General features: G+C 38.6%; 1 protein-coding gene across 1 annotated transcript in view; it reads left to right on the top strand.

The window, feature by feature from the left end:
* Nucleotides 1-6,615: 6,615 nt before the first annotated feature.
* The window catches only part of LOC126762548 (EGFR adapter protein), a 72,241-nt gene continuing 62,725 nt past the window's right edge, over nt 6,616-16,131 (top strand). Inside the window, exon 1 of the mRNA XM_050479380.1 lies at nt 6,616-7,567. The gene's annotated coding sequence lies outside the window, so the exon portion shown is untranslated. The remainder of the gene's footprint in view (nt 7,568-16,131) is intronic.

The raw sequence follows: 16,131 nt of genomic DNA, 5'->3' as shown, positions 1-16,131 counted from the left end.
CTGGAATTTAAGGTCAATTAGAGTAAATGAGGAAAATTAGAAAAAAATAGAGAATTTTTTTTATGCCCGCGTTGTTAAAATGCAACCCTGATATGTCGCACAAATAATAAGAGCGAAATTAGACAATTTAGTATCTAGGGCTCCCAAAGTTCTCCAGATGTCTTTTTTGTATGAAAAAATGGACCAAGCGAGTAAGAAAGCTTTAATTATAATGCTTCGCGCATCAAAAAAGGATTATAGAATCTTAATATGAAAATGAAATATAGAAGAGAGGTACTTGGAGACTTTATAAAAACTGAAAAATTAGGTTCAATTCAGAAATTTTTACGAGAATCTGAATATGAGTTTGGATTATAGTTTAGCGGTAACAGACCAAGTTTAAGTGTTACCTGGAAATTATAGCCTAAATTGTTTTAGAAAAATTTTACTAATGTCATCAAGGAGAAGTCCCGAATCACGCCCACGTTATGCCTAGACGATGCTTTGCTAACACAATATACCTTTTGGGTTTGGAAAATATTTGAATGAATTTCCACTCTGCGAGCATTATTAATAATAATTTCATCAAACAACTAAATAAAATAAAACATTTAAGCCACGAATTGAAAAAGTTCTTAATTTTGGTGTTCAAACTGACTTAATTAAGCTCACACAATTATTGAATGATGACTGAAGATTTTTATCACAAAAGTAGGAAAAAATTAATTTTTTGACTCTTTTATTAGAAAAAAATTAAAAACTTAAATACTATTTATTCTCATAAAAATATTAGAAATTTAGCGTATCCGTATCAATTTCACTCTTATTCAGTTCCGTTCTGAAAATTTTGATGTGAAAAAAGCATTTCGCTCTGGTCGACTTATCGTTGAAAAAGTCGATGAAATTATGGAAAAGATTGACCAGGACTGCCACATAAGCAGCCATGTCATCACTAAGGAACGTGACATTAATCATCAGACGGTTTTGAATCATTTAAAAAAGGCTGGCTGCAAAAGCTCGACTTGGGTACCACATGAATTGTCTGTGGAAAATTTAATGGACCGAATTAACAGCTGCAATTCCTTGCTGAAACAAAATGAAATCGAACCATTTCTGAAGAGAATGGTAACAGGAGACGAAAAGTGGATCAAATACGGCAATAATGTGCGAAAAAGATCATGGTCCAAGCGTGCTGAAGCTCAACAAATGGTCGCAAAGCCAGGATTGACGCCTCGAAAGGTTATGCTGAGTGTTTGGAGGGATTAGAAAGGAATCATCCACTATGAGCTGCTTCAGCCTGATCGAACGATTGATTCTACATTTTACTGTCAACAACTGATGAGATTGAAGCAAGCAATCGAAAAAAAATGGCCAGCACTGATCAACAGAAAGGGCTGAGTCTTCCATCAGAACAACGCTAGACCACACACATTTTGATGACTCGACAAAAACTGGAAGAGCTTGGCTGGGAAGTTTTGATGCATCCACCATATAGCGCTGAGCTTACACTATCGGACTACCATTTGTTTCGGTCCATGCCGAACTTCGTTAATGGAGTAAAGTAGGCTTCAAGAGAATCCTGTAAAAATTACTTGTCGCAGATTTTCGTCGCGAAACCAGAAACGTTTTACACTGATGGAATACTGTAATGTCTCTAGCGGAAAAATTTGGTCGACCAAAATGGTTAATATTTAGTTTATTAAAGTTTATTATAAATATAAAAAATATATTGAACTTTGATTAGAATACGAAAAGATTTTTTCGACTACCCTGTATTTATTACCTGTAATGCCAACTAATCAAAGATGATTCGGTCTGGTCCATATCAACTGCGCTACAAAATCATAGAAAATGTTGTAGAAGAGTTTTGGAGCATCTTCTTAATCGTAAACAGAAGTATTTGATTGATATAAACGATTGAGCGAAGATCGTGAAGTCATCAGAAGCCTGTCTCAAGTGAGTCGTCATTCCACCTCCATAAATGACGGTAGTATCGAAAAATTAAGGAAGCAAGGCTTGAAAATCATCGTGTGTTCCATCCCAACATATCTTATTGAAAGGTTCAGCACATTTTGGTTAATGTTTTGGGTATAAGATTTGTCAAGGCTCGATTCGCATCGAAAGACCTGGATCTTTTTCAAGAACGAAGTCGAGTGGAGGTCGGAAAAGAGAACGTCGCGGAGTACCCTACCTTTATCAATACGAAAATGAGCCGAAACGGAAAAGGCTAAATTCGCTGAGGACACTTAAGGTCATCCTAGTCGAGACTTATAACAAGTTTAAGGAAATTTTTGATTAATATTGTTTGGATATTACAAGTATATTGGATTACGAGCTTATTTTGAAGGCGATAATAATGATTTGTATTAAAAAAAAATGTGAAAATGAAATGAGGAACAATTGATATTTGTAAGGAATTACGTCTTACGCTTTCGATTCTTTTTCTCTTTTGGTACTTGAACCTACGAACCTGCTAGAGGTCAATACTTGTGGACCAATCGTGGCATTTGCAATGTCTTGAGATTAAAGTGATAGATTTGAACTGTTATTTTGTAACTGCTTCTTAAAGAATTAGTATGCATAAGAAAGGTTTGTTCTAAAACCTAATATTTTGGAAAAATACTTGTATATATGTATATACTATGTCAAAGGTACAAACCGCTCAAAATGTGCAGCGACCGCGTACCGGGTTCACGCTAGAGCGAGCTTCTTCAATACACACCTAAGTGCGTATTTACGGAACCATATGGCGGTGAGTCTACATACTACCACATAGCAGGCAACATTAGCCCACAACAAAACCAGCAACAACGACAAATAAAATGAATGGCAACGCAGTTAGCAGCGCATCTGTGATGAAGTCAAGACGTCGCACATGGCTGGGCTCGCAGAGACTCACAAAAGGTAGCTGAAAGCACATGTAAGTATATATGTATGTACGAATAAGTGTGTATAAATAGGCGGCAAAATATTTGCCAACAAGCAGACGTTAAATCAGATGGGCGCAAAAAATGGCAAAAAGTGTAATAGACAAACACACACACACATGCATGCATGACTATACCAAATACATTTTTATACGTATGAGCTTGTGGAAGTGTATTATAAGAGCAAGCACACACACACGCACGCACACATACCCATGCATATTTGCAAAATCTAAGCAAGGCAAGGAAATCGACAATAGAAAGGAATGTTTTGTGAATATAAATTGCGACTGCCCGTGTGTGTGTGTGTGGCGAAACTCCCAAGCAAGCTGCAAAGTGGGAACTAGGAGCGAAGGGAGTGAGCTGGCAAACGCTTGCGAGTGGATGTAGGCAGATGCGTTGCATGTGAAGAAAGTCGCATGGCTGTGGAAAATATTGCAAACTGTGACATATCTGCAATAAATACGAGTTTATTTTTGTGACATGTGTGTGTGCGTGCGTGTGCTTGCCTTGCTGTTTGGGTATTCGCATGCAGTCACAGGCTGCCAGTGCCACCTCCCCATTGGGCGCAAGTTGCTAGTGTGTCATGCCAGCGCTGTGGCAGCGGCAAACTGCTTTGGTGCATGAAACGCACACACACACCTTCATGCATACGTGTGTGCGCCCATAAACTAGCATAGGGGAGGTAGCATGTCATCAGCCAAGAACTCAACGTTCTCATATGCGGCTGCTTCTTATGAGATTCTACGTTTCTTCTTGCCACGGCGTTGTTGCCGCGCCAACGCCGCTATGCTGGGCCTAGAAAAAATGCGCTGAGCTATGCGATGACTTGCATGCCGCAGCGCAGAAATCTTATGAGACAGCGGAACGTTCGCCTGTTGCAGTTGTTGGTGTTGGCTGCTGCGCGTGAATGTCGCATGCCGGGAACAGATTTTTCAGCCGTGTTCGACAGATTTGAAGACCAAATGGAATTTATATCGGAAATGGTGAATGAGAATGGCACATTTGTAGGCTGGCTGGTATGCATGGCATATAAGATATCTATGTTCAGCATGCATGTGTGGAATATTTGCAAAAAAATTAAATCGTATTAAAGTTTTCGAAGCAGGGGAAGACTTAACTGCTAATAATAAGTTTCTTGACCTTACCGCTTCAGGGCAAGTACTTGCATTTGGCACTTAAAACTGTGGTGTTGCTGAAAAGCAATGCTAATTAGTTCGTAATATTCTTTATTTTTATCAGTAACTTTCCAACCACCTTCGCTGATTTGGTTGAGTGCTTCACTAGCACTTTGTAGGTTTGTGTCTCGACTATCAGAAAATAATGGAAACGCATTTTTTATAATTCCAATCAGTAGTTCGAACGTTCTAAAAGGAAATGTGGAAAAATGTTAAGCCACGGGTACGGTACAAAAAGTTCCCGCGCCAGTGAGACACAGAAGTGTCGAGAAGTTTTCTGCCGCTAGCGCATCAATTGAGGAGGACCCAAATCAGTCTCTCACACGTCGTTGTGGCGAATTTTCAAAAGGATCTTGGCCTACATCCCTACAAGATTAAATTGACGCAGGAACTGAACCCGCTTGAGGGGTTGAGCAACAACTTAAAAATGATCCGGATTTTCATCGAAAAATCGTCTTCAGCGATGAGACTCATTTCTGGCTGATTGGCTTCGTCTATAAACAAAATATGCATTATTGGTCAGGCGGCAATCCACACGTACTCCATGAGTCACCATATTATCCCGAAAAAATTATGGTTTGGTGCGGTTTATGAGCCGGCGTCGTCATTGGGTCGTTCTTCGTTCGTGATGATCAAGACCGGCACGATACTGTGAATGGGAATCGCTATGCTCAATGATAACCGAATATTTTTGGACTGAATTGGATGATATGGACTAAGACAATAGGTGGTTCCAACACGACAGCGCCACAAGCCACACAGCGAGTGTCACAATCGATTTACTGAAAACAAAGTTTGGTGAACGTGTTATCTCACGAAATTGCCCAGTCAATTGGCCACCTCAATAGTGCGATTTAGACTATTTGCTGTGAGGCTACGCCGAATCTATGGTCATATGCTAACAAGCCAGCGAAAACCCGTAAGTTCGGTAATGTCCACATGAACGGCCAGACATGATTAAATCTAAAACTTGCGAAATATTTCAAAACAAATTTAAGGAAATTCTCTTGAGCTCAGTGTAAGTGGGTCTTGCAAAAGCCAACCGTGTACAGTAAGACGTTTTGATATAAAAAAATCTTGGCGTGAACAATAAGCTCGGTGAATTGAATACTTCAAGCCTTTCCATTAACTTCAAAGAGCTTCCAGCCAGAAAAGTTCATTGGAAAAAAAACTGCAACAAATGCGAAAACCATAAAATACATATACTTCCGGATTGGTATTCTCGGTCACATTGGCAGATATGCGTGGACAACATGGACTTCCTTGGATTATGCTCTTCTTAGTCTGCTAAGGGGAGATCAAATGGTGAGTAGAAAAAAGCTGAGATGGCATTCCTATACCCTCGTAAGTGTGTCACTATGTACTTCGGAACAGAGCCTTCGGAGTCTCTTAAAATAAAATGAATAAAACGATTGGATTTCACATCATTACTGAGAAACGGAATTGCACTGAAAAAGTTATATCCATTCTTTGAGCAAATCCACAGACCTAACCGAACTTGATTACTTCATTGAACTCGTGACATAACTACTCTGTAAACTCAAATAATTATATAGAACAAAGTGTTTTTTGAAATGCCTATCAATATTTGGAACGGAGCTGTAGAGCCTGGGAATTACTAACTCTGTTATATTTAGTGAATGGAAAGGTATTTCGACTGTAAATACTTATAGCTCACTTTACATTTCTTTGTCCTTTTTACTTTATACATAGGTATGAGCGCCAAGCCAGCTAAGTATCTTATCAAAAGTCATCCACCGACCAAAGTGCGGTCGTTCATAGTCTGCTGCGGTCAAACTTGTTTTGATATCACACAAAAGTCAAGCATTGGAACGTGTGGAAACTGGAAACAACAACGACAGCAAAACAAGGAGTGATACCGAGAGCGGGGAGTAAGATAAGCGAGAGAGCAAACGCTAAAGGCAATTCTAATGCGGAAGGCCGTTCAAGTAATCAGCATTGTGTTGCGCTTGCACTCTACAATGCATTCCACATGGCGCTGCGCTGAGAGCGCCGTCCTAAACCCACTCCAATGGAACGCAATTGTATCTCATAGATACAAAAGACACTTGTAGCCAATGTAGAATTTGTATGCTGATGGTGTAGTTGGATGCACAGCTGGTCGGCAATTAGAAGATACCTTCCACAAGGTACACACACACACACGCCCACATTGTAGTAGTGGAGATAAAAGACGACGCTGTCGCGATGAGCTGCGCAGTCGACGTCGCTGTTTACACAATTATTATTGCTTAGCAGTGCTTGCCATTAATAGTAGGGAGATAGTGCCAGGAGACTGTTGGCAACGCGGTGCATAGTGCTCGTGTAGCCGACAATTATAAACTGTTTCTGAGTGGCTCGCTGCTTGGTCGCCGTCGCTGTCAGCGGTGCTGGCGTCGACATTACGTTTGGCGTCGCCGTCGTCGTCGCCATCGCCAACGAAGTAGTGGTAGTGGTGGTTGGGGCCTCTGTTGATATCGAGCAGATTGAATGTGCATAAAATTTATGTTCTTTTTAGTCCATTACGACGAGTCTGCGAGTGTTAACGTGCGCGTACGCAAGACAATTGTTGAGCATTCGAAAGCGTTTGTTCGCTTCAGTTGGAGTGTTGATGCCGCAAAGTGAGTTTTCGGCAAGTCAAGTAGCCAAGCGGTGGCAAGTTGTGTTTTCTAATAACTTGTATGATAATTTAGTGCTAACAAATAAAAAATATAACATAAAAAAATAACTAAGTTTATTTGTTTATGATTTTTTTGTATAAAAAAAATTATTAAAAAATAAAATTAAAAAAAAATAATAAATTTGGTGCTTTCCAATAAAAAAAAAGGTGCACGCATATTTTTCCACCCGTTACGAGTGTTGATACCCCAATCAATTAAACAAAAAGTGCAAATTGCAACAACTGCGCAAACTGCCAAGTTACACACTCAAACAGCAATAACAACAACATATTGTAACCGGCTAAGCTGGCATTCAACGTGCCCATCGGCCACTGCGGCAGCCACGCCAACCAATGTAACGCCAAGTCTCAGACCTGCCAGTCCAGCTACTTCGCGCCGTAAACCCCGCCGCCGCCGCAGTTAGTGCTAAAATACGTGTGTGCTGTTGCGGTTGCAACAAAAGAAAAAAACAAATAAATGCAATAAATACAAAATAAATGGAAAATGTTGCAAAACTTCCATTAAACGAGTTTGACACATAAACACATGCAACACGGCCTTACAAGTGTATATGTGTATGTGTGTTGTTGCTGTGTGTCTGTATTTGTTTTTGTGTCCGCGCTCCGGAAAAACCTGTTGCACTCGGTGCTGCATTCACACGCTCCGTGGCCATCACAAACGGAGTGCATTCATTCTATTGCAGTGTGTGTTGCATGCAACAAAAAATGTCCCGCTGTTGAATTGCATGTGGAATGAACGAAATATATTATTGCAGCGAGCCACTAGAATAGAAGGCACTAAATAATAGCATTGCTAACTTAAGGTAAGAAATTAAAGCGAGCGGTCATCTTTAAACGCAGCTTCTTGCTTGTACTGGCAAATGTGTTGGTAGAAAAGACTCTTTCTTCATGCTAAAAATATAAAAAGCTTTTTAGCGAATCACATTTAATAAATATAGAAAATATTCTAAATATTTCTATGTTCTTTGACAATTTCGGTGGTGAATAAAACATATTTTAGACTCAGTGCTTCAATTTATTTCCAATTCGAATTAATGTACGCAGGATGATACTTTTGTCTTACTCTTACAATATGTTGCACGTACTTTAATTGTTCTGTTTTTAAAGGGTAAACCATATCGTGGTTCCCTACTTAAAAAAAAAAAAACACACAAAAACTTCAAATTTAATGGGGAATGTTTATTATTATTCGATAAAACATTCTTTGGCATTTATTTTATGAAGATTGTCTCTTTCAACTATTGGCCGCAGCTACGTCTCAGATAGTTCATCCGTTGAGTCCAATTTTCGATGATTCGTTCGAGCATTTTGACTGGTAACTGGCGAATGACAAGCATGATATTTTGTTACAAGGCCTGAATCGAAGCGGGATTGTCCGCATATACCTTAGACTTTACATATCCTCACAGGAAAGGGTGTAACGGTGTGATATCACACGATCTTGGTGATCAATCAACCGGCCCAAAACGTGAAATTGTGTGCTAACCAAAGTGTTCTCTCAGTAAACCCATTGATTGAAGCGATGTGAGAGAAGTGGCGCCATCTTGTTGAAACCAAATGTCACCGAGATCACGAGCTTTAATTTCAGGTATCAAGTAGTCGTTTATCATGGCGTGATAACCGTTTAAGGTTGCGTTCTCACTGGCATCATTTTAGAAGAAATATATAGGCCGATGATTCCACCGGCCCACAGACCACACCAAACCATTGTTTTTTCAAGATGAAATGGCATCTCTTAGATCTCCGCAGATTGCGCTCTTCGTTCAAAAATGCGCTTCATCGCTGAACAAAATTTGGCTCGAAAACGTCGGACTTTCTAGGAACTTTTCAAGAGCCTATAGAACAAAGCGATGTCGCTTGGGAAGATCGAGCGGCTTCAGTTCTTGCACAAGCTGTATTTGTACGCTTTCAATTTAAGATCTCGACGTAAAATGCGCCAAGTCGTTCCATACGTCAGTAGGAGTTGCTGTGAACGACGCCGAATAAAGTTGAACTATTTGTAAAAGTTGCTCAGGCGTAAGTCTTTTCATGATGAAATACCAAAAAATACAGAACAGAAATAACATGACAGTTTGACACAACTCACGGGTGATCTGTCAGCAAAATGCTATTGAAAAAAATACCTCAGCTTGGATCACCCGTTAATAGCGTAAAATATTCGTAGGAAGTGGAAGTGCCTTAAACTTTTTGAAAAATATTTTTTCTACACATCACCAGCAGCATCAGATCACACCTGAGACTTTCCTTTGGATAAATCAGATGTTCGCCAAATATCAAAGCAAAGCTTGGTAAGAGTATTGCATTTCTTAAAAGGTGGTTGAATCGAACAACATGTTCACCTCGTCCAAATTTAACTAATGAAAATTTCGATGTTTGAAAAGGTGCTCATACCATCCGACTGACAAAAAACTACATCTTCACTTATTAGAATATAATGCTTTAACATCACATTCAAAATTGGTTTCCGAGCCAATAAAAACATGACAATTTTCAAAATTATGATTTATTCTATTCTCATGGAACTTTATTCAAAACATTTAAAAGAGTTATTGAGATCCTCCATTACTCCGCTGCCGTCGTTAACAGAGAATGTTTTGTGGCGCTCGTGATAATGTAGGCTTCCCAAATCAATTCTGGAACATTTTCAACGATTTCTACGCCATAATTCCATTAGAAGCATAAAATTTGAAGCAACCACGTTGTTTAACTTTTTCTCATGGCAAAAATCGCCAGACTGTGTAAAGGAGATTTTTAAAGAAATATCGTAAAAAAAAATTAAAGTCTAAAAGTCAGAACAAGGGAAAAATATGTAATGAGCGAAATAAAAATTTCTTTTATGATCAATGAGTCTCTCACTTCCCTCGAATGGTAATATTTTCGCCAATCTGTAAAAATATTTTGAATAAATTAGAAAAATTCCTTAACCTCTCTCTACCAATCCATGCAGCACCTGTGCATATTCGCATGACAATTTGTCCTCCGAAAAAACTGCCACTAATTAAATATAATTTACAACAACTACATGCATGCTGACCTACAATAGAACTTCAAGCCGAACACCCATAAACATCCGCCCACACGTCAACAAAAACAGCGAATTTCATGTCAGCAATGCAAATAAACATCTGAGGCATGGAAAATATTGCAAAAACTGGCGCTGTAGTGAAAATGGCACGATTCATAAATAAATAAAAATGCTGTGGAAAACCAAAGTTTGATTCAGCTAAATAAAGGGTGCAGCTAAAAGAGCAATATGATTGGAAACTTTAAAAATGCGTGAAGAAGTACTTAGAACCGGGTTCAACATCGTATGAATCACGACTCGGCCGCTATATAACTAAAGAGGAGCGCGAAATATGTACTACATAAAGTAAAATGCTCCTAGTAACCCAGAACTCAGGCTCTTGTGTCTTAATTATGCCTTTTAACAGCATTGTTTAATTGATTAATATTTACAGAATTAGAAAATTCAAATGGGACAACTAAAGCTTCAAGATCATGCTCATAGTCCAAAATTTGTTAAACTAATTCCAGTTATACCAATATCTTTCTCAAAACTTTGGATGCTGAAGCCATTTTTCCAACGTTGTATTGAAAAATAATTCATGCCAAATGTCCTGCTCGTCAAGTATAAAAGTTTTCCATAAAAGAATTCGATTTTGATCGCACAGTTTGTATGGCATATATACGAGCATGAGTGATTCGTTAGCGGCAGATTCAGCTATGAGCCTCTTGGGGCGAAAAGCACGAGTGTAAAATTTCAGATTAATTTTTCGAAATCTAAGAGACTAGTTTGCGTTTATACTGATAGACAGACATCACAAAATCAACTCAGCTCGTCATGGTGGTCATTCATATATAGTATATATATTTTATAGGCTCTTCGGGGCATAATTTATAGGTGATACAGGTATTTACTATTCATTGTCTTTTATTCTTCTTCTGTTTTATTGGCGTGGAGTTTACAACAGCTCGCCAATCGTTCTTTCTTTTCGCTGTTTGGTACAATTTGGAGATTCCAAGTGTAGCCAGGTGCTTCTCCACCTCGTCTTTCCAACGGAATGGAGACCTTCCTCTGCATTCCCAGATGCGTACGGCGTCGAATACGCTCAAAGCTGGAGTTTTCTCTTTCATTCAGACTACATGACCTAGCCGGCGTAGCAGCTGTCTCGTGATTCGCTGAACTATGTCAATGTCGTCGTATATCTCGTACAGCTCATCTGTCCACCGAATGGGGTATTCGCCGTTGCCAAAGCCTAAAGGACCATAAATATTTCGCAGAACCTTTCTCTCGAAAACTCCTAAGGCCGATTCATCAGATGTTGTCGTCATACATGGCTCCACACCAAATAGCAAGACTGGAATGATGAGTGACTTGTAGAGTTTGGCCTTTGTTCGTCGAGAGAGGACTTTACTTCTCAATTTCCCACGCAGTCCGAAGTAGCACCTGTTGGCAAGATTTACTGCGCGTTGGATTTCGAGGTTGACTTTGTTGTTGATGTTAATGATCCAAGATACACGAAATTATCTACGACTTCGGAGTTATGACTGAACACTACACTAACGGCACGGTTGTTGAGAACAATGATATTAATATCATCGGCGTACGCCAACAGCTGTACACTTTTATAGAAGATTATAGATGTGCGCCTCGAATTATTTCCTCTAGAAGTAGATTGAAGAAGTCGCACGATTGGGAGTCGCCTTGTTTCAAACCTCTTTTGGTATCGAACGGCTCGGAGAGGTCCCTCCCGATCCTGAGGAAGCTTATTATTTTTATAAGAGGCCCCCTAAAAATTCATTTTTCAACAAGCACTCAACCAGTGACCAGTCAATAGCAGATATTCGCTGAATTAAAGCAGTATCAGAATAAACATCTTTTGGCTTCCAAAAAAAATTAAGTATTTATTCAAATTACCTGCCTTTTACTGGTTTTAAAAAATCCATGAAATAGTAATAATATATATCTTCACATTTTTCGGAAAATTTATCAAATTTAATTTTTGAAATTTATAAAAAAATCATAAAATATATTTAAAAAAAAACTTCGAAAATTTTTCAAACAAATTTAACCCACTTTTCATGCCAGCAGACAGATAAAACATCTTTAGAAGAATTTCTTGCTTACTTATAAGCTTTTAAGGTACAGTTCTTAGAATGTTGCATGCAACAAATGAATAGATAACAAAAAAACTGTGTGAAGAAGAAGCAGATAATGTGTTTCTAAGCGAATACGAGTAAGAAATGCATTGTGTGTTCGATATTTTTAGCGAAAACGTACTAACGAATATTCGCGCCTGTATATTTCATTTGCGGAATGCGGTTGCGCATGCGCGGCAGTTAATTTACAGCCACAACAAAAACGATCTTTGGCGCATGAGAAGCATGGGAAAAAATGCAAATGTGGAATGTTGCGGTTGGGAAGCGTGAAAATGTATTTATACACGCATTTGAGGCTGCGCATGCGTGTGGTGATTAGCATATCGCGAATTAATATTGCAGGTTATTTCCGCAATAAAATGTAGAAAATATCTAAAGGCGGATATAAAAACCAAAATATACATGAACTCAACTATTGTCTCAACTATTTTTATTATGCAGGAAAATTAAATTCAACAAAATTAGCGAGAAGTAAATTGTTTTTAAATAAAATGCCGCTGAGTGCTCATTTGAGGCAAGGCATGAATTTAAGCAGCTGCAACAACACCAACAACGAAGTTTGCGCAAAAAAGTTGAAATAAAAAACTCGCTTAACTACCTCAACCATTAAAGCTGCTGACACAACATATTATATTATATACATATACCTCCACATATGTATATGTAGTGGCACTACAATAGCAACAACAGGTGCGCAAAAAACCGTGTTTAACTAGCATTGGGAATATGCCGCCAGTCACAAAGCGCGGCCAGTAGTCGGAGAACTAGAAAAATCCTATTAAAAGTTATTGCAATCAACAGCGCCAAAACACACACACACACTTGCATACACACTCGTACCTGCAAAGTGCACACAAATCACGTGCTGGCGGCGTCGTCAACCTGTGCTTGCCACTTGCTTGCCCCAAAAGGCACTTACCCGTTCTGTGGCGAGATTTGTTCGACAGCGCGAATATTCGGTTGCTTAGCTACCACCTTGTTGGCTGTTCATTGTTGTTCTTGTTGTTTGTGGCTTTTTTACTTTTTATGGTTTGCGGCAGCTGCTGCTGCTTGCCCCAACCTGGACCGGTCACAGAGCGCAATAATTTCAACTTTTCATTTCTTATAACTGCTTTTTAGTTGCAAATATGTTGTTGTTGTTGCTGCTGTTTCTGTTATTCGCATACACTCAAGGTGAATTGTGACCGACTTTGATCTGTTAATGTAGATAATTTAGAATTGTACCACCTGTTTAGAGCTGATTTGATAGTCGGCAAGAATTGAGTGAGCGCACATTAAGGCGGTCCGCAGTTGTTCCAAGGGATATTTGCACAACATATTTTCTAACCTCAAAACAGTCGCTGATGACTGGCGTAATAGTAGAAATCTCTTTTAAAAGTGTCCGATGCAGAGAGGCGAGATTTTATCCCCGGCACAATCTTACGAAAAGGCTTTCGAATGAAGCTCGGTGTCTCTTGATGAATTTAAAATAGATGATCACATGAAAATCTAGAAACCAATTTCAGTCATCAAAACTTCGCTTACTGGTTGGAGCACTTTAGGTTAGGCTAGGTTATACTGCAAACTGGCTGTCAGGTCATAAACAAACCTGCTGACCCTTAGTAATATCAGATGGAGCTTCCGTTTAATTAGAGCGGAAGTATTCGTCATACAGACCGTCATCGTATTTCACGAACCTTAAGGACGACTTGATGTCTAATTTTGATATTTAATTTATTCCCTAGAGCTGCGAAGCTCTAAGAGGAGTTCTCAATAAAGCTGAGCTGAAGTATAGGAGGTGTTCCAGCGTCTCTCTTATGCCTACTTCTCAGCACTTGAAAATAACTAATATTCACTATACTTGACTCTGAAGATTCAGACAACGCGAGCTTCAGATCATAATAGAGACGGTACAATAGTAAAGAGTACGTCCATTATATTGATATCATTCGCCTCAACAACCGCGCTGTTAGTTCTGCGTTCGCTGGAAAAGAAAGCAAAGCAAATGGGACAAACAGTCGTCGCACTCGCGACCAGGTTCCCCCGTCACTATTGACAGTCATAACTTCGGAGACGTAGATAATTTTGTCTATCTTGGAACCAGCATTAACACCAACAACAACCTTAGTCTCGAGATCCAACGCAAAATAACTTTTGCCAATAGGTGCTACTTCGGACTAAGTAGGCAATTGAGAAGTACAGTCCTCTCTCGACGAATAAAGATCAAATTGTATAAGTTACTCATCATCCCTATTCTTCTATATGGCACAGAGGAATGGACGATGACAACATCTGATGAGTCGGTGTTACGAGTTGCCTGCGCATTGGCAACGGTGAATACCGAAGTCGATGGAACGATGAGCTATACGACGACATATTTCAAAAATTATGACTTGAGGAGGCCAAGATGGAACCGACGAAGGCATCGACTTTGATATCTTCGTTTAAGTCAAAGTGTTTCATACTTTTAATTAAAACTTTTACTCCATTCAGTTGAAGAAATGCAAGGTTGAAAGCTTATTTAAAGCTCAAAGCTCTTTTCCCGATTGATTGAGTTTCTGCTAAAGATTTTGGCTTTTAGTACCTCAACAATCCGACTCAAAACAGCAGATATTGGACTCCTTCCTTTCAATTTCAACTTTTGCTTCTATTGAAAAATAAAGAGAGAGAATCGTCATAAGAGTGTGATTTTAGGTCACAAGACCGAAAATGCTTTCTTAAACGCCATGACAATAAATATACGGAAAAATGTATCATTAAAGCCAAAAGAACTGAGACTACTTGACATTACTCGAGCCAAAATCATAGTACTAGTTTGCTTTAAGAGAAAAGAACTGAAATTACTATGCTCAGCAAATTAAGCTGCAGCACTATATTCGATGGAGTAAACAAAATGATGCAGGAGAGAACCCAGCAATAGCTAGGGAACGGTTAATTATGCTATGTAGTTGGAGAAAATATATAATGACTTAAGAAATAACCAGATCTCCTTTTTATAGACTATTTATCAGAATCAGAAAGAAAAAGTTGATACTAATTTTTTTGGCTCCAAGTCATGATCAGTGGATTGCAAACGAAAAGTGAAAAAGAAAATAAATGTCACCGATAAGCATTTTCATGCAATTTTAACATAATAACCCACGTGCTATCGAATTTTCATTTATTCACCTTGAGAGGATTTTTAAAATCAATCAGCGAGTACGAAAAGTTCATTTTGAAGAATAAATTTATTATATTTTCAATTTCAATGCATGCATTTTTAATCTTGCTTCATATCACGCCACTCACACTCGCCTCATTGTGCCGCGAGTGCAGTGAAAAAACGGTAAAATAATACAAAAATGCAAATTTCGCCTTTTCACTCGCCTCTTCAATCTTCACACAAACACGCACACACATACACTCACTCGTGGGCTGTTGAAGCCTACAACATAAAAATTCCATTACAAAAACAAAATTGTTATATATTTATATGTATGTGTGCATGTTTGTGTATGCAGTGCCTACTCGTGTTGCTGCTGCAGCGTGGAGCGGAAGATATGCCAAAAATTCACTGACAACCCATAAACAAGTCGATCAAATTGATGAGGAACGAACAGGCGAAGACAATCATAATGATTATGATTGAGGTGAACTGCACGCCGGAGGGCACAAACAGATGCGGAAAATGCGCGCTTAAACTATATACATTATATGGTAGGTGTGTGTTTGTATTTTTGAATACATTGAGCGTAATGCCAAAAGCAACAACAATTGGGCCAATTTAATACAATATTCTTTACAAACACACACACATAAAGAAATTTAATGTTTATGAACTAAATTGTAATATTTATGCTACACCGTGAAATTTATTGGCCGCTATCGTTGGACTTCATAAGTGGTGAAAAGAGGTCACCGTGGCATAATAAATTGGTAATAAATTTAAAAATTTTAAAATAACCAAAAACAGTTTAAATTTTTAAATTTGTGCGAGTTCTTGCTAACAATTAACTGTTGTTTACACTATTAACTGTACTTACTTAAATTCTTAGTGGTAGCTCTCAATTGGAGAGGTTTGGCGTGCTGTAAAAAGAGAAAAACTTTTTACATTAAATGACATATTGGGTAGTCGAGAAAGTCTTTTCGTATCTCTAATCAAACTTCAACTTACTTTTTATTATTTATAATGAACTTAAATAAACTAAATACTTATATACCACCTAAATATTGACCACCTTTCGCCATT

The sequence above is a fragment of the Bactrocera neohumeralis genome, chromosome 6, assembly GCF_024586455.1.
Source record: "Bactrocera neohumeralis isolate Rockhampton chromosome 6, APGP_CSIRO_Bneo_wtdbg2-racon-allhic-juicebox.fasta_v2, whole genome shotgun sequence".
Classification (NCBI taxonomy): domain Eukaryota; kingdom Metazoa; phylum Arthropoda; class Insecta; order Diptera; family Tephritidae; genus Bactrocera; species Bactrocera neohumeralis.
The sequence above is the reverse complement of the archived record's forward strand: the minus strand, read 5'-3'. Positions and strand labels throughout refer to the sequence as shown.